This window comes from Oryzias latipes, chromosome 18 (assembly GCF_053564925.1).
Source record: "Oryzias latipes strain Hd-rR chromosome 18, Olatipes_Hd-rR_3.1".
In the NCBI taxonomy this organism is placed as follows: domain Eukaryota; kingdom Metazoa; phylum Chordata; class Actinopteri; order Beloniformes; family Adrianichthyidae; genus Oryzias; species Oryzias latipes.
In genome coordinates this window covers 33,041,899-33,066,569 of record NC_136254.1, presented here as the reverse complement: position 1 = coordinate 33,066,569, position 24,671 = coordinate 33,041,899, and the positions used below count along the sequence as shown (strand labels likewise).

General features: G+C 43.8%; 19 non-coding genes across 19 annotated transcripts; all 19 read right to left on the bottom strand.

The window, feature by feature from the left end:
- Positions 1-1,176: 1,176 nt before the first annotated feature.
- trnat-ugu (transfer RNA threonine (anticodon UGU)) lies at positions 1,177-1,248 on the bottom strand. Its single transcript has one exon. It is a non-coding gene; the product is annotated as a tRNA-Thr (tRNA).
- Positions 1,249-2,786: 1,538 nt separating this feature from the next.
- On the bottom strand, positions 2,787-2,858 carry trnat-ugu (transfer RNA threonine (anticodon UGU)). The gene has a single exon. It is a non-coding gene; the product is annotated as a tRNA-Thr (tRNA).
- A 387-nt stretch (positions 2,859-3,245) lies between these two features.
- trnam-cau (transfer RNA methionine (anticodon CAU)) lies at positions 3,246-3,317 on the bottom strand. The gene has a single exon. It is a non-coding gene; the product is annotated as a tRNA-Met (tRNA).
- A 1,067-nt stretch (positions 3,318-4,384) lies between these two features.
- trnat-ugu (transfer RNA threonine (anticodon UGU)) lies at positions 4,385-4,456 on the bottom strand. The gene has a single exon. It is a non-coding gene; the product is annotated as a tRNA-Thr (tRNA).
- Positions 4,457-4,855: 399 nt separating this feature from the next.
- On the bottom strand, positions 4,856-4,927 carry trnam-cau (transfer RNA methionine (anticodon CAU)). The gene has a single exon. It is a non-coding gene; the product is annotated as a tRNA-Met (tRNA).
- A 1,067-nt stretch (positions 4,928-5,994) lies between these two features.
- trnat-ugu (transfer RNA threonine (anticodon UGU)) lies at positions 5,995-6,066 on the bottom strand. The gene has a single exon. It is a non-coding gene; the product is annotated as a tRNA-Thr (tRNA).
- Positions 6,067-7,604: 1,538 nt separating this feature from the next.
- trnat-ugu (transfer RNA threonine (anticodon UGU)) lies at positions 7,605-7,676 on the bottom strand. The gene has a single exon. It is a non-coding gene; the product is annotated as a tRNA-Thr (tRNA).
- A 387-nt stretch (positions 7,677-8,063) lies between these two features.
- On the bottom strand, positions 8,064-8,135 carry trnam-cau (transfer RNA methionine (anticodon CAU)). The gene has a single exon. It is a non-coding gene; the product is annotated as a tRNA-Met (tRNA).
- A 1,067-nt stretch (positions 8,136-9,202) lies between these two features.
- Positions 9,203-9,274, bottom strand: trnat-ugu (transfer RNA threonine (anticodon UGU)). The gene has a single exon. It is a non-coding gene; the product is annotated as a tRNA-Thr (tRNA).
- Positions 9,275-10,800: 1,526 nt separating this feature from the next.
- Positions 10,801-10,872, bottom strand: trnat-ugu (transfer RNA threonine (anticodon UGU)). The gene has a single exon. It is a non-coding gene; the product is annotated as a tRNA-Thr (tRNA).
- Positions 10,873-12,398: 1,526 nt separating this feature from the next.
- Positions 12,399-12,470, bottom strand: trnat-ugu (transfer RNA threonine (anticodon UGU)). The gene has a single exon. It is a non-coding gene; the product is annotated as a tRNA-Thr (tRNA).
- A 1,526-nt stretch (positions 12,471-13,996) lies between these two features.
- On the bottom strand, positions 13,997-14,068 carry trnat-ugu (transfer RNA threonine (anticodon UGU)). Its single transcript has one exon. It is a non-coding gene; the product is annotated as a tRNA-Thr (tRNA).
- A 387-nt stretch (positions 14,069-14,455) lies between these two features.
- On the bottom strand, positions 14,456-14,527 carry trnam-cau (transfer RNA methionine (anticodon CAU)). The gene has a single exon. It is a non-coding gene; the product is annotated as a tRNA-Met (tRNA).
- A 1,067-nt stretch (positions 14,528-15,594) lies between these two features.
- trnat-ugu (transfer RNA threonine (anticodon UGU)) lies at positions 15,595-15,666 on the bottom strand. The gene has a single exon. It is a non-coding gene; the product is annotated as a tRNA-Thr (tRNA).
- A 1,525-nt stretch (positions 15,667-17,191) lies between these two features.
- Positions 17,192-17,263, bottom strand: trnat-ugu (transfer RNA threonine (anticodon UGU)). Its single transcript has one exon. It is a non-coding gene; the product is annotated as a tRNA-Thr (tRNA).
- Positions 17,264-17,650: 387 nt separating this feature from the next.
- On the bottom strand, positions 17,651-17,722 carry trnam-cau (transfer RNA methionine (anticodon CAU)). Its single transcript has one exon. It is a non-coding gene; the product is annotated as a tRNA-Met (tRNA).
- Positions 17,723-18,789: 1,067 nt separating this feature from the next.
- Positions 18,790-18,861, bottom strand: trnat-ugu (transfer RNA threonine (anticodon UGU)). Its single transcript has one exon. It is a non-coding gene; the product is annotated as a tRNA-Thr (tRNA).
- Positions 18,862-19,260: 399 nt separating this feature from the next.
- Positions 19,261-19,332, bottom strand: trnam-cau (transfer RNA methionine (anticodon CAU)). Its single transcript has one exon. It is a non-coding gene; the product is annotated as a tRNA-Met (tRNA).
- Positions 19,333-20,399: 1,067 nt separating this feature from the next.
- On the bottom strand, positions 20,400-20,471 carry trnat-ugu (transfer RNA threonine (anticodon UGU)). Its single transcript has one exon. It is a non-coding gene; the product is annotated as a tRNA-Thr (tRNA).
- Between the last annotated feature and the right edge of the window lie 4,200 nt (positions 20,472-24,671).

Below are 24,671 nucleotides of genomic sequence, written 5' to 3'. Positions count from 1 at the left end.
ATGTCATGGCAATAATCTGCCCTGTCATCATCATAGTTAGCAGAGGATGGTTTCGATCCATCGACCTCTGGGTCATGGGCCCAGCACGCTTCCGCTGCGCCACTCTACTTCTGTTGTCTTCTCTGTCAGTGTTTTTGGCACCAGTTTGAGTCTGATATACCTGCCTAAGCAGACCTAAGGTTTCAGGATAAATTGCCTGAAAATGCTCGCCTGAGAGAATGCTTCATGAAAGAGTTAAACAATACGGCCATTTAACATTCTACCTCTTTGTGCTGTTTGGCAAAGTGCTAAGTGCTCAATGAAGGTGCCGTTAGCATGAAAGAGAAGCTAAATGGCACAAGCCGGTGTTGTTTAAAGGGAGATAAATTTGTCATGCTAGCTAGACATTTTGATGGGCTTGAAAAACGAAAGTTTTTTTCGGCTGGATTCACCATTCCCCAATATGATATCTACAAACTGAGAATAGACAAGGCCCGCCAAAAAACTTGTTTTCAGTAGGATGCAGGCAATAATAATAGAGACTAAAGCCACATTTCCCCTAAAAACAAGGTGATATGCTGAAAGACAGATTAGTTAGCAGAGGATGGTTTCGGTCCATCGACCTCTGGGTTATGGGCCCAGCACGCTTCCGCTGCGCCACTCTGCTTCTTGTTTGCAGTGATCACTGTTGATGTCAAGAGTTTGAGTGTGATATAACCAACTGCAATAGTGGGGTTTGAGGCATTTTTTTAAGTTCTCTTACGGCGCCATTCTGGATTGCTAGACAAGGTGCAGGATAAAGGACGAGCAGCAAAGTCTGTAAGAACCTGTCCTTTAATAGTCCATTTGTAAGAAAGGGCCAGTTGAACTGGTACAGAGTTAATGCCCAAGGTCTTGGAAGTGAATCTAAAATTCCCCTCTCCTAGTAGTCCCACAAGACTTTGTTTAATGTTTAGTCTCCCTACGCCATTGCAGGCACCAATGTGAAAAGAGCCCATGGTGTTCGGCCGTATAGACCAACACCTTACCACTTGTGAACCATGTCTTGGTATGCGTAAAGGTAAAGAAAGAGCTTTATTGGCAGGGCCTGCAACACAAAATGAAGCAACGTGCTCTGTGAATATACAAGTGAGCAAAGGGTTTTTAATCACATTGCTCTTGCCAGGTTGTTTGTGGTCAGTCTACCAATGCCATTTCAGGCACGGATGGGGATTGAACCCATGATTTTTGGTTTACAAGATCAACGCCTTACCACTTGGCCACCATGCCTCTTGACACCCTGATGGAAAGAAATAACTCTATTGACATGTCCTGCTACTCAAAAGCAAGTATTGACACTGGCGCAGTCATAGGAACGTGGGCTTTCCACAAAACAGAGTGGAGGCGGTGAGCTTTATCAACGGAACTGTGAGGGGAAGAAAATGGTTGCCTGAAAGAATGCTCCAAGAGAGAGTTAAACATTGTGAGTGTGTGAAGATTCTACCTCTTTGTGCAGTTTGGCAACTAAGTTCTCAATGAGGCGCTGTTAGCTTGAAAAAAGAAGCGCAGTGGCTGACGCTGGGGTTGTTTCTAAAGTAAGATGAGAGAAAGCCCATTAAACTGCATTTTCAGTAGGAGGCATGCATTATTTAATGTCATGGCAATACTCTGCCATGTCATCATCATAGTTAGCAGAGGATGGTTTCGATCCATCGACCTCTGGGTTATGGGCCCAGCACGCTTCCGCTGCCACACTCTGCTTCTGTTGTCTTCTCTGTCAGTGTTTTTGGCACCAGTTTGAGTCTGATATACCTGCCTAAGCAGACCTAAGGTTTCAGGATAAATTGCCTGAAAATGCTCGCCTGAGAGAATGCTTCATGAAAGAGTTAAACAATACGGCCATTTAACATTCTACCTCTTTGTGCTGTTTGGCAAAGTGCTAAGTGCTCAATGAAGGTGCCGTTAGCATGAAAGAGAAGCTAAATGGCACAAGCCGGTGTTGTTTAAAGGGAGATAAATTTGTCATGCTAGCTAGACATTTTGATGGGCTTGAAAAACGAAAGTTTTTTTCGGCTGGATTCACCATTCCCCAATATGATATCTACAAACTGAGAATAGACAAGGCCCGCCAAAAAACTTGTTTTCAGTAGGATGCAGGCAATAATAATAGAGACTAAAGCCACATTTCCCCTAAAAACAAGGCAATATGCTGAAAGACAGATTAGTTAGCAGAGGATGGTTTCGGTCCATCGACCTCTGGGTTATGGGCCCAGCACGCTTCCGCTGCGCCACTCTGCTTCTTGTTTGCAGTGATCACTGTTGATGTCAAGAGTTTGAGTGTGATATAACCAACTGCAATAGTGGGGTTTGAGGCGTTTTTTTAAGTTCTCTTACGGCGCCATTCTGGATTGCTAGACAAGGTGCAGGATAAAGGACGAGCAGCAAAGTCTGTAAGAACCTGTCCTTTAATAGTCCATTTGTAAGAAAGGGCCAGTTGAACTGGTACAGAGTTAATGCCCAAGGTCTTGGAAGTGAATCTAAAATTCCCCTCTCCTAGTAGTCCCACAAGACTTTGTTTAATGTTTAGTCTCCCTACGCCATTGCAGGCACCAATGTGAATAGAGCCCATGGTGTTCGGCCGGATAGACCAACACCTTACCACTTGTGAACCATGTCTTGGTATGCGTAAAGGTAAAGAAAGAGCTTTATTGGCAGGGCCTGCAACACAAAATGAAGCAACGTGCTCTGTGCATATACAAGTGAGCAAAGGGTTTTTAATCACATTGCACTTGCCAGGTTGTTTGTGGTCAGTCTACCAATGCCATTTCAGGCACGGATGGGGATTGAACCCATGATTTTTGGTTTACAAGACCAACGCCTTACCACTTGGCCACCATGCCTCTTGACACGGTGATGGAAAGAAAGAACTCTATTGACATGTCCTGCTACTCAAAAGCAAGTATTGACACTGGCGCAGTCATAGGAACATGGGCTTTCCACAAAACAGAGTGGAGGCGGTGAGCTTTATCAACGGAACTGTGTGGGGAAGAAAATGGTTGCCTGAAAGAATGCTCCATGAGAGAGTTAAACATTGTGAGTGTGTGAAGATTCTACCTCTTTGTGCAGTTTGGCAACTAAGTTCTCAATGAGGCGCTGTTAGCTTGAAAAAAGAAGCGCAGTGGCTGTTTCTAAAGTAAGATGAGAGAAAGCCCATTAAACTGCATTTTCAGTAGGAGGCATGCATTATTTAATGTCATGGCAATAATCTGCCATGTCATCATCATAGTTAGCAGAGGATGGTTTCGATCCATCGACCTCTGGGTCATGGGCCCAGCACGCTTCCGCTGCGCCACTCTGCTTCTGTTGTCTTCTCTGTCAGTGTTTTTGGCAGCAGTTTGAGTCTGATATACCTGCCTAAGCAGACCTAAGGTTTCAGGATAAATTGCCTGAAAATGCTCGCCTGAGAGAATGCTTCATGAAAGAGTTAAACAATACGGCCATTTAACATTCTACCTCTTTGTGCTGTTTGGCAAAGTGCTAAGTGCTCAATGAAGGTGCCGTTAGCATGAAAGAGAAGCTAAATGGCACAAGCCGGTGTTGTTTAAAGGGAGATAAATTTGTCATGCTAGCTAGACATTTTGATGGGCTTGAAAAACGAAAGTTTTTTTCGGCTGGATTCACCATTCCCCAATATGATATCTACAAACTGAGAATAGACAAGGCCCGCCAAAAAACTTGTTTTCAGTAGGATGCAGGCAATAATAATAGAGACTAAAGCCACATTTCCCCTAAAAACAAGGCGATATGCTGAAAGACAGATTAGTTAGCAGAGGATGGTTTCGGTCCATCGACCTGTGGGTTATGGGCCCAGCACGCTTCCGCTGCGCCACTCTGCTTCTTGTTTGCAGTGATCACTGTTGATGTCAAGAGTTTGAGTGTGATATAACCAACTGCAATAGTGGGGTTTGAGGCGTTTTTTTAAGTTCTCTTACGGCGCCATTCTGGATTGCTAGACAAGGTGCAGGATAAAGGACGAGCAGCAAAGTCTGTAAGAACCTGTCCTTTAATAGTCCATTTGTAAGAAAGGGCCAGTTGAACTGGTACAGAGTTAATGCCCAAGGTCTTGGAAGTGAATCTAAAATTCCCCTCTCCTAGTAGTCCCACAAGACTTTGTTTAATGTTTAGTCTCCCTACGCCATTGCAGGCACCAATGTGAATAGAGCCCATGGTGTTCGGCCGGATAGACCAACACCTTACCACTTGTGAACCATGTCTTGGTATGCGTAAAGGTAAAGAAAGAGCTTTATTGGCAGGGCCTGCAACACAAAATGAAGCAACGTGCTCTGTGAATATACAAGTGAGCAAAGGGTTTTTAATCACATTGCACTTGCCAGGTTGTTTGTGGTCAGTCTACCAATGCCATTTCAGGCACAGATGGGGATTGAACCCATGATTTTTGGTTTACAAGACCAACGCCTTACCACTTGGCCACCATGCCTCTTGACACGCTGATGGAAAGAAAGAACTCTAATGACATGTCCTGCTACTCAAAAGCAAGTATTGACACTGGCGCAGTCATAGGAACATGGGCTTTCCACAAAACAGAGTGGAGGCGGTGAGCTTTATCAACGGAACTGTGTGGGGAAGAAAATGGTTGCCTGAAAGAATGCTCCATGAGAGAGTTAAACATTGTGAGTGTGTGAAGATTCTACCTCTTTGTGCAGTTTGGCAACTAAGTTCTCAATGAGGCGCTGTTAGCTTGAAAAAAGAAGCGCAGTGGCTGACGCTGGGGTTGTTTCTAAAGTAAGATAAGAGAAAGCCCATTAAACTGCATTTTCAGTAGGAGGCATGCATTATTTAATGTCATGGCAATAATCTGCCCTGTCATCATCATAGTTGGCAGAGGATGGTTTCGATCCATCGACCTCTGGGTTATGGGCCCAGCACGCTTCCGCTGCGCCACTCTGCTTCTTTTGTCTTCTCTGTCAGTGTTTTTGGCACCAGTTTCAGTCTGATATACCTGCCTAAGCAGACCTAAGGTTTCAGGATAAATTGCCTGAAAATGCTCGCCTGAGAGAATGCTTCATGACAGAGTTAAACAATACGCCCATTTAACATTCTACCTCTTTGTGCTGTTTGGCAAAGTGCTAAGTGCTCAATGAAGGTGCCGTTAGCATGAAAGAGAAGCTAAATGGCACAAGCCGGTGTTGTTTAAAGGGAGATAAATTTGTCATGCTAGCTAGACATTTTGATGGGCTTGAAAAACGAAAGTTTTTTTCGGCTGGATTCACCATTCCCCAATATGATATCTACAAACTGAGAATAGACAAGGCCCGCCAAAAAACTTGTTTTCAGTAGGATGCAGGCAATAATAATAGAGACTAAAGCCACATTTCCCCTAAAAACAAGGTGATATGCTGAAAGACAAATTAGTTAGCAGAGGATGGTTTCGGTCCATCGACCTCTGGGTTATGGGCCCAGCGCGCTTCCGCTGCGCCACTCTACTTCTTGTTTGCAGTGATCACTGTTGATGTCAAGAGTTTGAGTGTGATATAACCAACTGCAATAGTGGGGTTTGAGGCGTTTTTTTAAGTTCTCTTACGGCGCCATTCTGGATTGCTAGACAAGGTGCAGGATAAAGGACGAGCAGCAAAGTCTGTAAGAACCTGTCCTTTAATAGTCCATTTGTAAGAAAGGGCCAGTTGAACTGGTACAGAGTTAATGCCCAAGGTCTTGGAAGTGAATCTAAAATTCCCCTCTCCTAGTAGTCCCACAAGACTTTGTTTAATGTTTAGTCTCCCTACGCCATTGCAGGCACCAATGTGAATAGAGCCCATGGTGTTCGGCCGGATAGACCAACACCTTACCACTTGTGAACCATGTCTTGGTATGTGTAAAGGTAAAGAAAGAGCTTTATTGGCAGGGCCTGCAACACAAAATGAAGCAACGTGCTCTGTGCATATACAAGTGAGCAAAGGGTTTTTAATCACATTGCACTTGCCAGGTTGTTTGTGGTCAGTCTACCAATGCCATTTCAGGCACGGATGGGGATTGAACCCATGATTTTTGGTTTACAAGACCAACGCCTTACCACTTGGCCACCATGCCTCTTGACACGGTGATGGAAAGAAAGAACTCTATTGACATGTCCTGCTACTCAAAAGCAAGTATTGACACTGGCGCAGTCATAGGAACATGGGCTTTCCACAAAACAGAGTGGAGGCGGTGAGCTTTATCAACGGAACTGTGTGGGGAAGAAAATGGTTGCCTGAAAGAATGCTCCATGAGAGAGTTAAACATTGTGAGTGTGTGAAGATTCTACCTCTTTGTGCAGTTTGGCAACTAAGTTCTCAATGAGGCGCTGTTAGCTTGAAAAAAGAAGCGCAGTGGCTGACGCTGGGGTTGTTTCTAAAGTAAGATGAGAGAAAGCCCATTAAACTGCATTTTCAGTAGGAGGCATGCATTAATTAATGTCATGGCAATAATCTGCCCTGTCATCATCATAGTTAACAGAGGATGGTTTCGATCCATTGACCTCTGGGTTATGGGCCCAGCACGCTTCCGCTGCGCCACTCTGCTTCTGTTGTCTTCTCTGTCAGTGTTTTTGGCAGCAGTTTGAGTCTGATATACCTGCCTAAGCAGACCTAAGGTTTCAGGATAAATTGCCTGAAAATGCTCGCCTGAGAGAATGCTTCATGACAGAGTTAAACAATACGGCCATTTAACATTCTACCTCTTTGTGCTGTTTGGCAAAGTGCTAAGTGCTCAATGAAGGTGCCGTTAGCATGAAAGAGAAGCTAAATGGCACAAGCCGGTGTTGTTTAAAGGGAGATAAATTTGTCATGCTAGCTAGACATTTTGATGGGCTTGAAAAACGAAAGTTTTTTTCGGCTGGATTCACCATTCCCCAATATGATATCTACAAACTGAGAATAGACAAGGCCCGCCAAAAAACTTGTTTTCAGTAGGATGCAGGCAATAATAATAGAGACTAAAGCCACATTTCCCCTAAAAACAAGGCGATATGCTGAAAGACAGATTAGTTAGCAGAGGATGGTTTCGGTCCATCGACCTCTGGGTTATGGGCCCAGCACGCTTCCGCTGCGCCACTCTGCTTCTTGTTTGCAGTGATCACTGTTGATGTCAAGAGTTTGAGTGTGATATAACCAACTGCAATAGTGGGGTTTGAGGCGTTTTTTTAAGTTCTCTTACGGCGCCATTCTGGATTGCTAGACAAGGTGCAGGATAAAGGACGAGCAGCAAAGTCTGTAAGAACCTGTCCTTTAATAGTCCATTTGTAAGAAAGGGCCAGTTGAACTGGTACAGAGTTAATGCCCAAGGTCTTGGAAGTGAATCTAAAATTCCCCTCTCCTAGTAGTCCCACAAGACTTTGTTTAATGTTTAGTCTCCCTACGCCATTGCAGGCACCAATGTGAATTGAGCCCATGGTGTTCGGCCGGATAGACCAACACCTTACCACTTGTGAACCATGTCTTGGTATGCGTAAAGGTAAAGAAAGAGCTTTATTGGCAGGGCCTGCAACACAAAATGAAGCAACGTGCTCTGTGCATATACAAGTGAGCAAAGGGTTTTTAATCACATTGCACTTGCCAGGTTGTTTGTGGTCAGTCTACCAATGCCATTTCAGGCACGGATGGGGATTGAACCCATGATTTTTGGTTTACAAGACCAACGCCTTACCACTTGGCCACCATGCCTCTTGACACCCTGATGGAAAGAAAGAACTCTATTGACATGTCCTGCTACTCAAAAGCAAGTATTGACACTGGCGCAGTCATAGGAACATGGGCTTTCCACAAAACAGAGTGGAGGCAGTGAGCTTTATCAACGGAACTGTGTGGGGAAGAAAATGGTTGCCTGAAAGAATGCTCCATGAGAGAGTTAAACATTGTGAGTGTGTGAAGATTCTACCTCTTTGTGCAGTTTGGCAACTAAGTTCTCAATGAGGCGCTGTTAGCTTGAAAAAAGAAGCGCAGTGGCTGTTTCTAAAGTAAGATGAGAGAAAGCCCATTAAACTGCATTTTCAGTAGGAGGCATGCATTATTTAATGTCATGGCAATAATCTGCCCTGTCATCATCATAGTTAGCAGAGGATGGTTTCGATCCATCGACCTCTGGGTTATGGGCCCAGCACGCTTCCGCTGCGCCACTCTGCTTCTGTTGTCTTCTCTGTCAGTGTTTTTGGCACCAGTTTGAGTCTGATATACCTGCCTAAGCAGACCTAAGGTTTCAGGATAAATTGCCTGAAAATGCTCGCCTGAGAGAATGCTTCATGACAGAGTTAAACAATACGGCCATTTAACATTCTACCTCTTTGTGCTGTTTGGCAAAGTGCTAAGTGCTCAATGAAGGTGCCGTTAGCATGAAAGAGAAGCTAAATGGCACAAGCCGGTGTTGTTTAAAGGGAGATAAATTTGTCATGCTAGCTAGACATTTTGATGGGCTTGAAAAACGAAAGTTTTTTTCGGCTGGATTCACCATTCCCCAATATGATATCTACAAACTGAGAATAGACAAGGCCCGCCAAAAAACTTGTTTTCAGTAGGATGCAGGCAATAATAATAGAGACTAAAGCCACATTTCCCCTAAAAACAAGGCGATATGCTGAAAGACAGATTAGTTAGCAGAGGAGGGTTTCGGTCCATCGACCTCTGGGTTATGGGCCCAGCACGCTTCCGCTGCGCCACTCTGCTTCTTGCTTGCAGTGATCACTGTTGATGTCAAGAGTTTGAGTGTGATATAACCAACTGCAATAGTGGGGTTTGAGGCGTTTTTTTAAGTTCTCTTACGGCGCCATTCTGGATTGCTAGACAAGGTGCAGGATAAAGGACGAGCAGCAAAGTCTGTAAGAACCTGTCCTTTAATAGTCCATTTGTAAGAAAGGGCCAGTTGAACTGGTACAGAGTTAATGCCCAAGGTCTTGGAAGTGAATCTAAAATTCCCCTCTCCTAGTAGTCCCACAAGACTTTGTTTAATGTTTAGTCTCCCTACGCCATTGCAGGCACCAATGTGAATAGAGCCCATGGTGTTCGGCCGGATAGACCAACACCTTACCAATTGTGAACCATGTCTTGGTATGTGTAAAGGTAAAGAAAGAGCTTTATTGGCAGGGCCTGCAACACAAAATGAAGCAACGTGCTCTGTGCATATACAAGTGAGCAAAGGGTTTTTAATCACATTGCACTTGCCAGGTTGTTTGTGGTCAGTCTACCAATGCCATTTCAGGCACGGATGGGGATTGAACCCATGATTTTTGGTTTACAAGACCAACGCCTTACCACTTGGCCACCATGCCTCTTGACACCCTGATGGAAAGAAAGAACTCTATTGACATGTCCTGCTACTCAAAAGCAAGTATTGACACTGGCGCAGTCATAGGAACATGGGCTTTCCACAAAACAGAGTGGAGGCGGTGAGCTTTATCAACGGAACTGTGAGGGGAAGAAAATGGTTGCCTGAAAGAATGCTCCATGAGAGAGTTAAACATTGTGAGTGTGTGAAGATTCTACCTCTTTGTGCAGTTTGGCAACTAAGTTCTCAATGAGGCGCTGTTAGCTTGAAAAAAGAAGCGCAGTGGCTGTTTCTAAAGTAAGATGAGAGAAAGCCCATTAAACTGCATTTTCAGTAGGAGGCATGCATTATTTAATGTCATGGCAATAATCTGCCCTGTCATCATCATAGTTAGCCGAGGATGGTTTCGAGCCATCGACCTCTGGGTTATGGGCCCAGCACGCTTCCGCTGCGCCACTCTGCTTCTGTTGTCTTCTCTGTCAGTGTTTTTGGCACCAGTTTGAGTCTGATATACCTGCCTAAGCAGACCTAAGGTTTCAGGATAAATTGCCTGAAAATGCTCGCCTGAGAGAATGATTCATGAAAGAGTTAAACAATACGGCCATTTAACATTCTACCTCTTTGTGCTGTTTGGCAAAGTGCTAAGTGCTCAATGAAGGTGCCGTTAGCATGAAAGAGAAGCTAAATGGCACAAGCCGGTGTTGTTTAAAGGGAGATAAATTTGTCATGCTAGCTAGACATTTTGATGGGCTTGAAAAACGAAAGTTTTTTTCGGCTGGATTCACCATTCCCCAATATGATATCTACAAACTGAGAATAGACAAGGCCCGCCAAAAAACTTGTTTTCAGTAGGATGCAGGCAATAATAATAGAGACTAAAGCCACATTTCCCCTAAAAACAAGGCGATATGCTGAAAGACAGATTAGTTAGCAGAGGATGGTTTCGGTCCATCGACCTCTGGGTTATGGGCCCAGCAGGCTTCCGCTGCGCCACTCTGCTTCTTGTTTGCAGTGATCACTGTTGATGTCAAGAGTTTGAGTGTGATATAACCAACTGCAATAGTGGGGTTTGAGGCGTTTTTTTAAGTTCTCTTACGGCGCCATTCTGGATTGCTAGACAAGGTGCAGGATAAAGGACGAGCAGCAAAGTCTGTAAGAACCTGTCCTTTAATAGTCCATTTGTAAGAAAGGGCCAGTTGAACTGGTACAGAGTTAATGCCCAAGGTCTTGGAAGTGAATCTAAAATTCCCCTCTCCTAGTAGTCCCACAAGACTTTGTTTAATGTTTAGTCTCCCTACGCCATTGCAGGCACCAATGTGAATAGAGCCCATGGCTTTCGGCCGGATAGACCAACACCTTACCACTTGTGAACCATGTCTTGGTATGCGTAAAGGTAAAGAAAGAGCTTTATTGGCAGGGCCTGCAACACAAAATGAAGCAACGTGCTCTGTGCATATACAAGTGAGCAAAGGGTTTTTAATCACATTGCACTTGCCAGGTTGTTTGTGGTCAGTCTACCAATGCCATTTCAGGCACGGATGGGGATTGAACCCATGATTTTTGGTTTACAAGACCAACGCCTTACCACTTGGCCACCATGCCTCTTGACACGGTGATGGAAAGAAAGAACTCTATTGACATGTCCTGCTACTCAAAAGCAAGTATTGACACTGGCGCAGTCATAGGAACATGGGCTTTCCACAAAACAGAGTGGAGGCGGTGAGCTTTATCAACGGAACTGTGTGGGGAAGAAAATGGTTGCCTGAAAGAATGCTCCATGAGAGAGTTAAACATTGTGAGTGTGTGAAGATTCTACCTCTTTGTGCAGTTTGGCAACTAAGTTCTCAATGAGGCGCTGTTAGCTTGAAAAAAGAAGCGCAGTGGCTGTTTCTAAAGTAAGATGAGAGAAAGCCCATTAAACTGCATTTTCAGTAGGAGGCATGCATTATTTAATGTCATGGCAATAATCTGCCCTGTCATCATCATAGTTAGCAGAGGATGGTTTCGAGCCATCGACCTCTGGGTTATGGGCCCAGCACGCTTCCGCTGCGCCACTCTGCTTCTGTTGTCTTCTCTGTCAGTGTTTTTGGCACCAGTTTGAGTCTGATATACCTGCCTAAGCAGACCTAAGGTTTCAGGATAAATTGCCTGAAAATGCTCGCCTGAGAGAATGATTCATGAAAGAGTTAAACAATACGGCCATTTAACATTCTACCTCTTTGTGCTGTTTGGCAAAGTGCTAAGTGCTCAATGAAGGTGCCGTTAGCATGAAAGAGAAGCTAAATGGCACAAGCCGGTGTTGTTTAAAGGGAGATAAATTTGTCATGCTAGCTAGACATTTTGATGGGCTTGAAAAACGAAAGTTTTTTTCGGCTGGATTCACCATTCCCCAATATGATATCTACAAACTGAGAATAGACAAGGCCCGCCAAAAAACTTGTTTTCAGTAGGATGCAGGCAATAATAATAGAGACTAAAGCCACATTTCCCCTAAAAACAAGGCGATATGCTGAAAGACAGATTAGTTAGCAGAGGATGGTTTCGGTCCATCGACCTCTGGGTTATGGGCCCAGCAGGCTTCCGCTGCGCCACTCTGCTTCTTGTTTGCAGTGATCACTGTTGATGTCAAGAGTTTGAGTGTGATATAACCAACTGCAATAGTGGGGTTTGAGGCGTTTTTTTAAGTTCTCTTACGGCGCCATTCTGGATTGCTAGACAAGGTGCAGGATAAAGGACGAGCAGCAAAGTCTGTAAGAACCTGTCCTTTAATAGTCCATTTGTAAGAAAGGGCCAGTTGAACTGGTACAGAGTTAATGCCCAAGGTCTTGGAAGTGAATCTAAAATTCCCCTCTCCTAGTAGTCCCACAAGACTTTGTTTAATGTTTAGTCTCCCTACGCCATTGCAGGAACCAATGTAAATAGAGCCCATGGTGTTCGGCCGGATAGACCAACACCTTACCACTTGTGAACCATGTCTTGGTATGCGTAAAGGTAAAGAAAGAGCTTTATTGGCAGGGCCTGCAACACAAAATGAAGCAACGTGCTCTGTGCATATACAAGTGAGCAAAGGGTTTTTAATCACATTGCACTTGCCAGGTTGTTTGTGGTCAGTCTACCAATGCCATTTCAGGCACGGATGGGGATTGAACCCATGATTTTTGGTTTACAAGACCAACGCCTTACCACTTGGCCACCATGCCTCTTGACACCCTGATGGAAAGAAAGAACTCTATTGACATGTCCTGCTACTCAAAAGCAAGTATTGACACTGGCGCAGTAATAGGAACATGGGCTTTCCACAAAACAGAGTGGAGGCGGTGAGCTTTATCAACGGAACTGTGTGGGGAAGAAAATGGTTGCCTGAAAGAATGCTCCATGAGAGAGTTAAACATTGTGAGTGTGTGAAGATTCTACCTCTTTGTGCAGTTTGGCAACTAAGTTCTCAATGAGGCGCTGTTAGCTTGAAAAAAGAAGCGCAGTGGCTGTTTCTAAAGTAAGATGAGAGAAAGCCCATTAAACTGCATTTTCAGTAGGAGGCATGCATTATTTAATGTCATGGCAATAATCTGCCCTGTCATCATCATAGTTAGCAGAGGATGGTTTCGAGCCATCGACCTCTGGGTTATGGGCCCAGCACGCTTCCGCTGCGCCACTCTGCTTCTGTTGTCTTCTCTGTCAGTGTTTTTGGCACCAGTTTGAGTCTGATATACCTGCCTAAGCAGACCTAAGGTTTCAGGATAAATTGCCTGAAAATGCTCGCCTGAGAGAATGATTCATGAAAGAGTTAAACAATACGGCCATTTAACATTCTACCTCTTTGTGCTGTTTGGCAAAGTGCTAAGTGCTCAATGAAGGTGCCGTTAGCATGAAAGAGAAGCTAAATGGCACAAGCCGGTGTTGTTTAAAGGGAGATAAATTTGTCATGCTAGCTAGACATTTTGATGGGCTTGAAAAACGAAAGTTTTTTTCGGCTGGATTCACCATTCCCCAATATGATATCTACAAACTGAGAATAGACAAGGCCCGCCAAAAAACTTGTTTTCAGTAGGATGCAGGCAATAATAATAGAGACTAAAGCCACATTTCCCCTAAAAACAAGGCGATATGCTGAAAGACAGATTAGTTAGCAGAGGATGGTTTCGGTCCATCGACCTCTGGGTTATGGGCCCAGCAGGCTTCCGCTGCGCCACTCTGCTTCTTGTTTGCAGTGATCACTGTTGATGTCAAGAGTTTGAGTGTGATATAACCAACTGCAATAGTGGGGTTTGAGGCGTTTTTTTAAGTTCTCTTACGGCGCCATTCTGGATTGCTAGACAAGGTGCAGGATAAAGGACGAGCAGCAAAGTCTGTAAGAACCTGTCCTTTAATAGTCCATTTGTAAGAAAGGGCCAGTTGAACTGGTACAGAGTTAATGCCCAAGGTCTTGGAAGTGAATCTAAAATTCCCCTCTCCTAGTAGTCCCACAAGACTTTGTTTAATGTTTAGTCTCCCTACGCCATTGCAGGAACCAATGTAAATAGAGCCCATGGTGTTCGGCCGGATAGACCAACACCTTACCACTTGTGAACCATGTCTTGGTATGCGTAAAGGTAAAGAAAGAGCTTTATTGGCAGGGCCTGCAACACAAAATGAAGCAACGTGCTCTGTGCATATACAAGTGAGCAAAGGGTTTTTAATCACATTGCACTTGCCAGGTTGTTTGTGGTCAGTCTACCAATGCCATTTCAGGCACGGATGGGGATTGAACCCATGATTTTTGGTTTACAAGACCAACGCCTTACCACTTGGCCACCATGCCTCTTGACACCCTGATGGAAAGAAAGAACTCTATTGACATGTCCTGCTACTCAAAAGCAAGTATTGACACTGGCGCAGTCATAGGAACATGGGCTTTCCACAAAACAGAGTGGAGGCGGTGAGCTTTATCAACGGAACTGTGAGGGGAAGAAAATGGTTGCCTGAAAGAATGCTCCATGAGAGAGTTAAACATTGTGAGTGTGTGAAGATTCTACCTCTTTGTGCAGTTTGGCAACTAAGTTCTCAATGAGGCACTGTTAGCTTGAAAAAAGAAGCGCAGTGGATGTTCCTAAAGTAAGATGAGAGAAAGCCCATTAAACTGCATTTTCAGTAGGAGGCATGCATTATTTAATGTCATGGCAATAATCTGCCCTGTCATCATCATAGTTAGCAGAGGATGGTTTCGATCCATCGACCTCTGGGTTATGGGCCCAGCACGCTTCCGCTGCGCCACTCTGCTTCTGTTGTCTTCTCTGTCAGTGTTTTTGGCACCAGTTTGAGTCTGATATACCTGCCTAAGCAGACCTAAGGTTTCAGGATAAATTGCCTGAAAATGCTCGCCTGAGAGAATGCTTCATGAAAGAGTTAAACAATACGCCCATTTAACATTCTACCTCTTTGTGCTGTTTGGCAAAGTGCTAAGTGCTCAATGAAGGTGCCGTTAGCATGAAAGAGAAGCTAAATGGCACAAGCCGGTGTTGTTTAAAGGGAGATAAATTTGTCATGCTAGCTAGACATTTTGATGGGCTTGAAAAACGAAAGTTTTTTTCGGCTGGATTCACCATTCCCCAATATGATATCTACAAACTGAGAATAGACAAGGCCCGCCAAAAAACTTGTTTTCAGTAGGATGCAGGCAATAATAATAGAGACTAAAGCCACATTTCCCCTAAAAACAAGGCGATATGCTGAAAGACAAACTAGTTAGCAGAGGATGGTTTCGGTCCATCGACCTCTGGGTTATGGGCCCAGCACGCTTCCGCTGCGCCACTCTGCTTCTTGTTTGCAGTGATCACTGTTGATGTCAAGAGTTTGAGTGTGATATAACCAACTGCAATAGTGGGGTTTGAGGCGTTTTTTTAAGTTCTCTTACGGCGCCATTCTGGATTGCTAGACAAGGTGCAGGATAAAGGACGAGCAGCAAAGTCTGTAAGAACCTGTCCTTTAATAGTCCATTTGTAAGAAAGGGCCAGTTGAACTGGTACAGAGTTAATGCCCAAGGTCTTGGAAGTGAATCTAAAATTCCCCTCTCCTAGTAGTCCCACAAGACTTTGTTTAATGTTTAGTCTCCCTACGCCATTGCAGGCACCAATGTGAATAGAGCCCATGGTGTTCGGCCGGATAGACCAACACCTTACCACTTGTGAACCATGTCTTGGTATGTGTAAAGGTAAAGAAAGAGCTTTATTGGCAGGGCCTGCAACACAAAATGAAGCAACGTGCTCTGTGCATATACAAGTGAGCAAAGGGTTTTTAATCACATTGCACTTGCCAGGTTGTTTGTGGTCAGTCTACCAATGCCATTTCAGGCACGGATGGGGATTGAACCCATGATTTTTGGTTTACAAGACCAACGCCTTACCACTTGGCCACCATGCCTCTTGACACCCTGATGGAAAGAAAGAACTCTATTGACATGTCCTGCTACTCAAAAACAAGTATTGACACTGGCGCAGTCATAGGAACATGGGCTTTCCACAAAACAGAGTGGAGGCGGTGAGCTTTATCAACGGAACTGTGTGGGGAAGAAAATGGTTGCCTGAAAGAATGCTCCAAGAGAGAGTTAAACATTGTGAGTGTGTGAAGATTCTACCTCTTTGTGCAGTTTGGCAACTAAGTTCTCAATGAGGCGCTGCTAGCTTGAAAAAAGAAGCGCAGTGGCTGTTTCTAAAGTAAGATTAGAGAAAGCCAATTAAACTGCATTTTCAGTAGGAGGCATGCATTATTTAATGTCATGGGAATAATCTGCCCTGTCATCATCATAGTTAGCAGAGGATGGTTTCAATCCATCGACCTCTGGGTTATGGGCCCAGCACGCTTCCGCTGCGCCACTCGCTTCTGTTGTCTTCTCTGTCAGTGTTTTTGGCACCAGTTTGAGTCTGATATACCTGCCTAAGCAGACCTAAGGTTTCAGGATAAATTGCCTGAAAATGCTCGCCTGAGAGAATGCTTCATGAAAGAGTTAAACAATACGGCCATTTAACATTCTACCTCTTTGTGCTGTTTGGCAAAGTGCTAAGTGCTCAATGAAGGTGCCGTTAGCATGAAAGAGAAGCTAAATGGCACAAGCCGGTGTTGTTTAAAGGGAGATAAATTTGTCATGCTAGCTAGACATTTTGATGGGCTTGAAAAACGAAAGTTTTTTTCGGCTGGATTCACCATTCCCCAATATGATATCTACAAACTGAGAATAGACAAGGCCCGCCAAAAAACTTGTTTTCAGTAGGATGCAGGCAATAATAATAGAGACTAAAGCCACATTTCCCCTAAAAACAAGGCGATATGCTGAAAGACAGATTAGTTAGCAGAGGATGGTTTCGGTCCTTCGACCTCTGGGTTATGGGCCCAGCACGCTTCCGCTGCGCCACTCTGCTTCTTGTTTGCAGTGATCACTGTTGATGTCAAGAGTTTGAGTGTGATATAACCAACTGCAATAGTGGGGTTTGAGGCGTTTTTTTAAGTTCTCTTACGGCGCCATTCTGGATTGCTAGACAAGGTGCAGGATAAAGGACGAGCAGCAAAGTCTGTAAGAACCTGTCCTTTAATAGTCCATTTGTAAGAAAGGGCCAGTTGAACTGGTACAGAGTTAATGCCCAAGGTCTTGGAAGTGAATCTAAAATTCCCCTCTCCTAGTAGTCCCACAAGACTTTGTTTAATGTTTAGTCTCCCTACGCCATTGCAGGCACCAATGTGAATTGAGCCCATGGTGTTCGGCCGGATAGACCAACACCTTACCACTTGTGAACCATGTCTTGGTATGTGTAAAGGTAAAGAAAGAGCTTTATTGGCAGGGCCTGCAACACAAAATGAAGCAATGTGCTCTGTGCATATACAAGTGAGCAAAGGGTTTTTAATCACATTGCACTTGCCAGGTTGTTTGTGGTCAGTCTACCAATGCCATTTCAGGCACGGATGGGGATTGAACCCATGATTTTTGGTTTACAAGACCAACGCCTTACCACTTGGCCACCATGCCTCTTGACACGGTGATGGAAAGAAAGAACTCTATTGACATGTCCTGCTACTCAAAAGCAAGTATTGACACTGGCGCAGTCATAGGAACATGGGCTTTCCACAAAACAGAGTGGAGGCGGTGAGCTTTATCAACGGAACTGTGTGGGGAAGAAAATGGTTGCCTGAAAGAATGCTCCATGAGAGAGTTAAACATTGTGAGTGTGTGAAGATTCTACCTCTTTGTGCAGTTTGGCAACTAAGTTCTCAATGAGGCGCTGTTAGCTTGAAAAAAGAAGCGCAGTGGCTGTTTCTAAAGTAAGATGAGAGAAAGCCCATTAAACTGCATTTTCAGTAGGAGGCATGCATTATTTAATGTCATGGCAATAATCTGCCCTGTCATCATCATAGTTAGCAGAGGATGGTTTCGATCCATCGACCTCTGGGTTATGGGCCCAGCACGCTTCCGCTGCGCCACTCTGCTTCTGTTGTCTTCTCTGTCAGTGTTTTTGGCACCAGTTTGAGTCTGATATACCTGCCTAAGCAGACCTAAGGTTTCAGGATAAATTGCCTGAAAATGCTCGCCTGAGAGAATGCTTCATGAAAGAGTTAAACAATACGGCCATTTAACATTCTACCTCTTTGTGCTGTTTGGCAAAGTGCTAAGTGCTCAATGAAGGTGCCGTTAGCATGAAAGAGAAGCTAAATGGCACAAGCCGGTGTTGTTTAAAGGGAGATAAATTTGTCATGCTAGCTAGACATTTTGATGGGCTTGAAAAACGAAAGTTTTTTTCGGCTGGATTCACCATTCCCCAATATGATATCTACAAACTGAGAATAGACAAGGCCCGCCAAAAAACTTGTTTTCAGTAGGATGCAGGCAATAATAATAGAGACTAAAGCCACATTTCCCCTAAAAACAAGGCGATATGCTGAAAGACAAACTAGTTAGCAGAGGATGGTTTCGGTCCATCGACCTCTGGGTTATGGGCCCAGCACGCTTCCGCTGCGCCACTCTGCTTCTTGTTTGCAGTGATCACTGTTGATGTCAAGAGTTTGAGTGTGATATAACCAACTGCAATAGTGGGGTTTGAGGCATTTTTTTAAGTTCTCTTACGGCGCCATTCTGGATTGCTAGACAAGGTGCAGGATAAAGGACGAGCAGCAAAGTCTGTAAGAACCTGTCCTTTAATAGTCCATTTGTAAGAAAGGGCCAGTTGAACTGGTACAGAGTTAATGCCCAAGGTCTTGGAAGTGAATCTAAAATTCCCCTCTCCTAGTAGTCCCACAAGACTTTGTTTAATGTTTAGTCTCCCTACGCCATTGCAGGCACCAATGTGAATAGAGCCCATGGTGTTCGGCCGGATAGACCAACACCTTACCACTTGTGAACCATGTCTTGGTATGTGTAAAGGTAAAGAAAGAGCTTTATTGGCAGGGCCTGCAACACAAAATGAAGCAACGTGCTCTGTGCATATACAAGTGAGCAAAGGGTTTTTAATCACATTGCACTTGCCAGGTTGTTTGTGGTCAGTCTACCAATGCCATTTCAGGCACGGATGGGGATTGAACCCATGATTTTTGGTTTACAAGACCAACGCCTTACCACTTGGCCACCATGCCTCTTGACACCCTGATGGAAAGAAAGAACTCTATTGACATGTCCTGCTACTCAAAAGCAAGTATTGACACTGGCGCAGTCATAGGAACATGGGCTTTCCACAAAACAGAGTGGAGGCGGTGAGCTTTATCAACGGAACTGTGAGGGGAAGAAAATGGTTGCCTGAAAGAATGCTCCATGAGAGAGTTAAACATTGTGAGAGTGTGAAGATTCTACCTCTTTGTGCAGTTTGGCAACTAAGTTCTCAATGAGGCGCTGTTAGCTTGAAAAAAGAAGCGCAGTGGCTGACGCTGGGGTTGTTCCTAAAGTAAGATGAGAGAAAGCCCATTAAACTGCATTTTCAGTAGGAGGCATGCATTATTTAATGTCATGGCAATAATCTGCCCTGTCATCATCATAGTTAGCAGAGGATGGTTTCGATCCATCGACCTCTGGGTTATGGGCCCAGCACGCTTCCGCTGCGCCACTCTGCTTCTGTTGTCTTCTCTGTCAGTGTTTTTGGCACCAGTTTGAGTCTGATATACCTGCCTAAGCAGACCTAAGGTTTCAGGATAAATTGCCTGAAAATGCTCGCCTGAGAGAATGCTTCATGAAAGAGTTAAACAATACGGCCATTTAACATTCTACCTCTTTGTGCTGTTTGGCAAAGTGCTAAGTGCTCAATGAAGGTGCCGTTAGCATGAAAGAGAAGCTAAATGGCACAAGCCGGTGTTGTTTAAAGGGAGATAAATTTGTCATGCTAGCTAGACATTTTGATGGGCTTGAAAAACGAAAGTTTTTTTCGGCTGGATTCACCATTCCCCAATATGATATCTACAAACTGAGAATAGACAAGGCCCGCCAAAAAACTTGTTTTCAGTAGGATGCAGGCAATAATAATAGAGACTAAAGCCACATTTCCCCTAAAAACAAGGCGATATGCTGAAAGACAAACTAGTTAGCAGAGGATGGTTTCGGTCCATCGACCTCTGGGTTATGGGCCCAGCACGCTTCCGCTGCGCCACTCTGCTTCTTGTTTGCAGTGATCACTGTTGATGTCAAGAGTTTGAGTGTGATATAACCAACTGCAATAGTGGGGTTTGAGGCGTTTTTTTAAGTTCTCTTACGGCGCCATTCTGGATTGCTAGACAAGGTGCAGGATAAAGGACGAGCAGCAAAGTCTGTAAGAACCTGTCCTTTAATAGTCCATTTATAAGAAAGGGCCAGTTGAACTGGTACAGAGTTAATGCCCAAGGTCTTGGAAGTGAATCTAAAATTCCCCTCTCCTAGTAGTCCCACAAGACTTTGTTTAATGTTTAGTCTCCCTACGCCATTGCAGGCACCAATGTGAATAGAGCCCATGGTGTTCGGCCGGATAGACCAACACCTTACCAATTGTGAACCATGTCTTGGTATGTGTAAAGGTAAAGAAAGAGCTTTATTGGCAGGGCCTGCAACACAAAATGAAGCAACGTGCTCTGTGCATATACAAGTGAGCAAAGGGTTTTTAATCACATTGCACTTGCCAGGTTGTTTGTGGTCAGTCTACCAATGCCATTTCAGGCACGGATGGGGATTGAACCCATGATTTTTGGTTTACAAGACCAACGCCTTACCACTTGGCCACCATGCCTCTTGACACCCTGATGGAAAGAAAGAACTCTATTGACATGTCCTGCTACTCAAAAACAAGTATTGACACTGGCGCAGTCATAGGAACATGGGCTTTCCACAAAACAGAGTGGAGGCGGTGAGCTTTATCAACGGAACTGTGTGGGGAAGAAAATGGTTGCCTGAAAGAATGCTCCAAGAGGAGCCACGACACCGCCCGTCTCTCTGAGGAAAACCGATCCATCAAGGAAACCCTCCTGGATCTTCAGGCGAGGAGCATGAGGGACAATCTAGTGTTCGCAGGGATTCCAGAAGAGGCAGGGGAAGTCCCGGAGAACATTGTTAAGTCCTTTATAGAGGTCCACCTGAAACTCCCCAAGGAAGAAGTCCAGAAGATCTCCTTCCACAGGGTTCACCGGCTCGGAGGAAAGAGGCCGGACAATCAGCGTCCCCGTCCTATTGTTGCTAAATTTGAACATTATAAACAAAAGATGCAGGTAAAAAGCAGAGGGCGCGAGCTGAAAGACACACATTACAGCGTGAATGATCAGTTTCCAGGCGAGATCCTCCGCCGTCGGAAAATCCTCTTCCCGCTGAGGAGGAAGCACCTGTCTGCTGGAGCACGCGCGGTGGTTGCTGTTGATAAACTTTTTGTGAATGGCAAGCTGTTCCGGGACCCAGAGGTAACACCCTGGCTGTGCTGAAGGCTTTCAGAGGCGCACTGACATCTGCGCTGCCCAGAAGAAACCCGCAAACTTATTTAACTGAATAGGAAATAATCGGATCATCAATAATCCACACCTCTCAGGAAAAGTGTTTTTTCTTTCTCTCACATTCATGTTTCTGTTGTTGTTTCGTTGTTTTTGTTTTTTGTTCTTTCTCTTTCCCTCTCTCTTTTCTCTTGTCCCCCCCCCTTCCCATGTCCTCATATGTGAATCAGGTAAAGTCAACGCAACCATGGTGAGTATTTATTTATGCACGGAACGGGCGCGCGCGCATACTAGCGCGCATAAGAGCATGCACACGCGATCCCGCACACACACGTTGATAAACTGCAAAAACCTCACTTAGGCTCACACAGGACGCACATAACATGCAGCTCATAGCCAAGACATGTCCACCTCCTACGCACAGCGCTTGTCAGTGTAGCAGGTACGCACAGCGGGCACGCGCACACGGACGGGCACACGCACTATTTAGCCTTGCACTCTCCCGGTTAGAACAGCTATGAGCAGTCTTAACATCGTTAGCTGGAATGTGCGTGGACTTGGTTCTGGGCCAAAGAGATTGAAAGTGTTAAATCACCTGAATGATCTTAAAGCAGATATAGCTCTGCTGCAGGAGACCCATTTATCATTATCAGCTGGTCATCTCCTGTGCTGTTCCCAGTATCCAGTTATGTATTCTGCCAGTTTCAACTCCAAACAAAGAGGGGTTGCAGTTTTGATTAATAAAAATGTTACATTTACTCATAAGGATACAGTTACTGACCCAGAAGGCAGATTTGTAATCATTAATATATCCATTCAGAATAAAGACTTTTGCATCGCCAGCATCTATGGCCCGAATGTTGACGACTCTTCCTTCTTTCACAGATTCTTCACCTCACTCTCAGTTCACTCTGACTCCACAATCATTATAGGAGGAGACGTCAACCTTGTTTTGGACCCTGAACTTGACAGACTCAGCACAGCAGCAAACCAGCGTACATGGCAGTCTGCAAGTATTCTAAAGCAGTACATGAATGATCTGGGTCTCTGCGACGCTTGGCGCTCATGTCATCCAAGCACTAAGGGGTTCACCTTTTTTTCTCCAGTTCACCATTCACAATCTCGTTTAGATTATTTATTAGTCAGTAACTCCCTTTTGAAAGAAATTAAAAGTTCCAACATTCATCCAATTATTATCAGTGACCATGCACCAGTTTCTGTTACTATTTCAAGGGAAGTACCCAGACCCTCGGGTTCAACCTGGAGGTTTAATACGTCTCTGTTAAAAGACCAGGAATTTATTGAATTCTTTAAAAAAGAGTGGGCAACCTTCTTAGAATTCAACGATACTTCTGAAATATCACCAAGTATTCTTTGGGAAGCAGCAAAAGCAGTCATGAGAGGGAAAATCATCTCTTATTCAACGCATAAAAAACGCAAGGAGAAAGCAGATTTATTAGAATTAGGAAATAAAATAAAAACTCTGGAGACTGCTTATGCTGCTTCTGCACAGGAACACATACTGGGGGACCTGAAAAATTTAAAGCTGCAGTTAAATGACATCATCAATAAACAAACACAATTCCAGATACAAAGGCTTCGACTGGAAAGATATGAAAACTCAAATAAATCTGGCAAATTTCTAGCTAATCAGCTTAAAATTAATAAAGAAAAATCAACAATCACTTCGATTATGGACCAAACAGGGAATGTCACCCATGACCCGGTAAAAATTAATAATGCGTTTAAAGACTTTTATCAAAACTTATACACTCCACAGATCAATCCATCAGAACAAAGCATCAACTCATTTCTCAACAATATAAACCTGCCCAAGTTAAACGAAGATCAAATCACAAATTTAGACTCTCCGCTCTCGTTGTCTGAGCTTCATGAAGCTCTGTTACTTATGCCTAATGGTAAAGCACCAGGGCCTGACGGCTTTCCTGCAGAGTTTTATAAGGAATTCTGGGAACAACTGGCACCAACGTTTTATAAAACGGTAAAATTTATCAATGAAAGCCAATCTCTACCACCTAACATGAACTCTGCCAACATTATCCTTCTTCTAAAACCAGACAAAGACCCCACGAGTCCTTCAAGCTATCGCCCCATTTCTTTAATTAATGCAGATGTAAAAATTATCTGCAAAGCACTAGCACAGAGAATAGAAAAAGTCACTCCTCACATAATTGACTTTGATCAAACTGGATTCATCAAAGGCAGACACTCGGATGACAATGTCCGCAGACTCGTTAACATAATAGACTTTGCCACCATCAAAAACCAGGAAATGACTATACTATCACTGGATGCTGAAAAAGCCTTTGATAGAGTAAATTGGAAGTTCCTCATTGCTGCCCTCCATAAGTTTGGGTTTGGAGAATCATTCATCAATTGGATCAAAATATTATATCACAACCCCAATGCATCAGTTAGAACTAATAAACAGACTTCCAACAGGTTTTTTCTTGGAAGAGGAACTAGACAGGGTTGCCCACTCTCCCCCTCGCTTTTTGCAATATTTATCGAGCCTCTAGCTGCAGCAATAAGACAGAATGAGAGTATTAAAGGAATTAAAACCAAACACAGCCATCATAAAATTAGTCTCTATGCAGATGACATATTACTGTTTTTAAGTAATATACATTCTGTAAATGAAACGGCAACAATCATTAATGAATTCTCTTCTATATCAGACTATTCCATTAATTGGAATAAATCTGTTTTATTACCACTGAACAGTAATGCGGAGCAAGGACTCACAATACCAGTTAAATCAGGCAATATAAAATATCTAGGTATTTATTTTTCCCCCAAAATATCAGAACTGGTGCTGCTAAACTACACCCCATTACTGAAAAACATACAGGACGACCTAACACGCTGGACCAACCTGCCTTTGTCCCTTATGGGCAAGGTAGCCACGGTTAAAATGAAAATCTTACCCAAAGTTAATTATCTCTTCTCAATGATTCCCACACAACCGCCATTAAAATGGTTCAAAACATTAGACTCATCCATATCAAGCTTTCTATGGAACAATAAACCTGCAAGAATTAGTCTAAAAACTTTAAAATCTGCAAAAAGCTGTGGAGGATTAGAATTACCTAACTTCCACAATTACTTTCTTGCAAATAGATTACAATACATCTTAAAATGGTTAAAAAATAATCCAGAAACCAACTCATGGTTAGACTTGGAACAGGCGTTATGTGGAAAGATCAACCTGTCAGATCTTCCATTTATTAGTCAAATAGTTAAAAAACAGGATTGTTTCAAAAGTATTAATATAAATGCCACTTTAACAGCCTGGTGGGAATTTCTCAAAATATCAAAATCATCAATTCAACCGTGCAAAATGACACCCATCTGGAACAACCCAGACATCCTCATAAACAAAAAAATTATCCACTTCCCAGCTTGGCAAGCAGGGGGCATAAAACAACTAGAGCACATAATTATTGATAGAAGATTCATAACTCCCCAGGAACTTCAAGACAAACATGGAA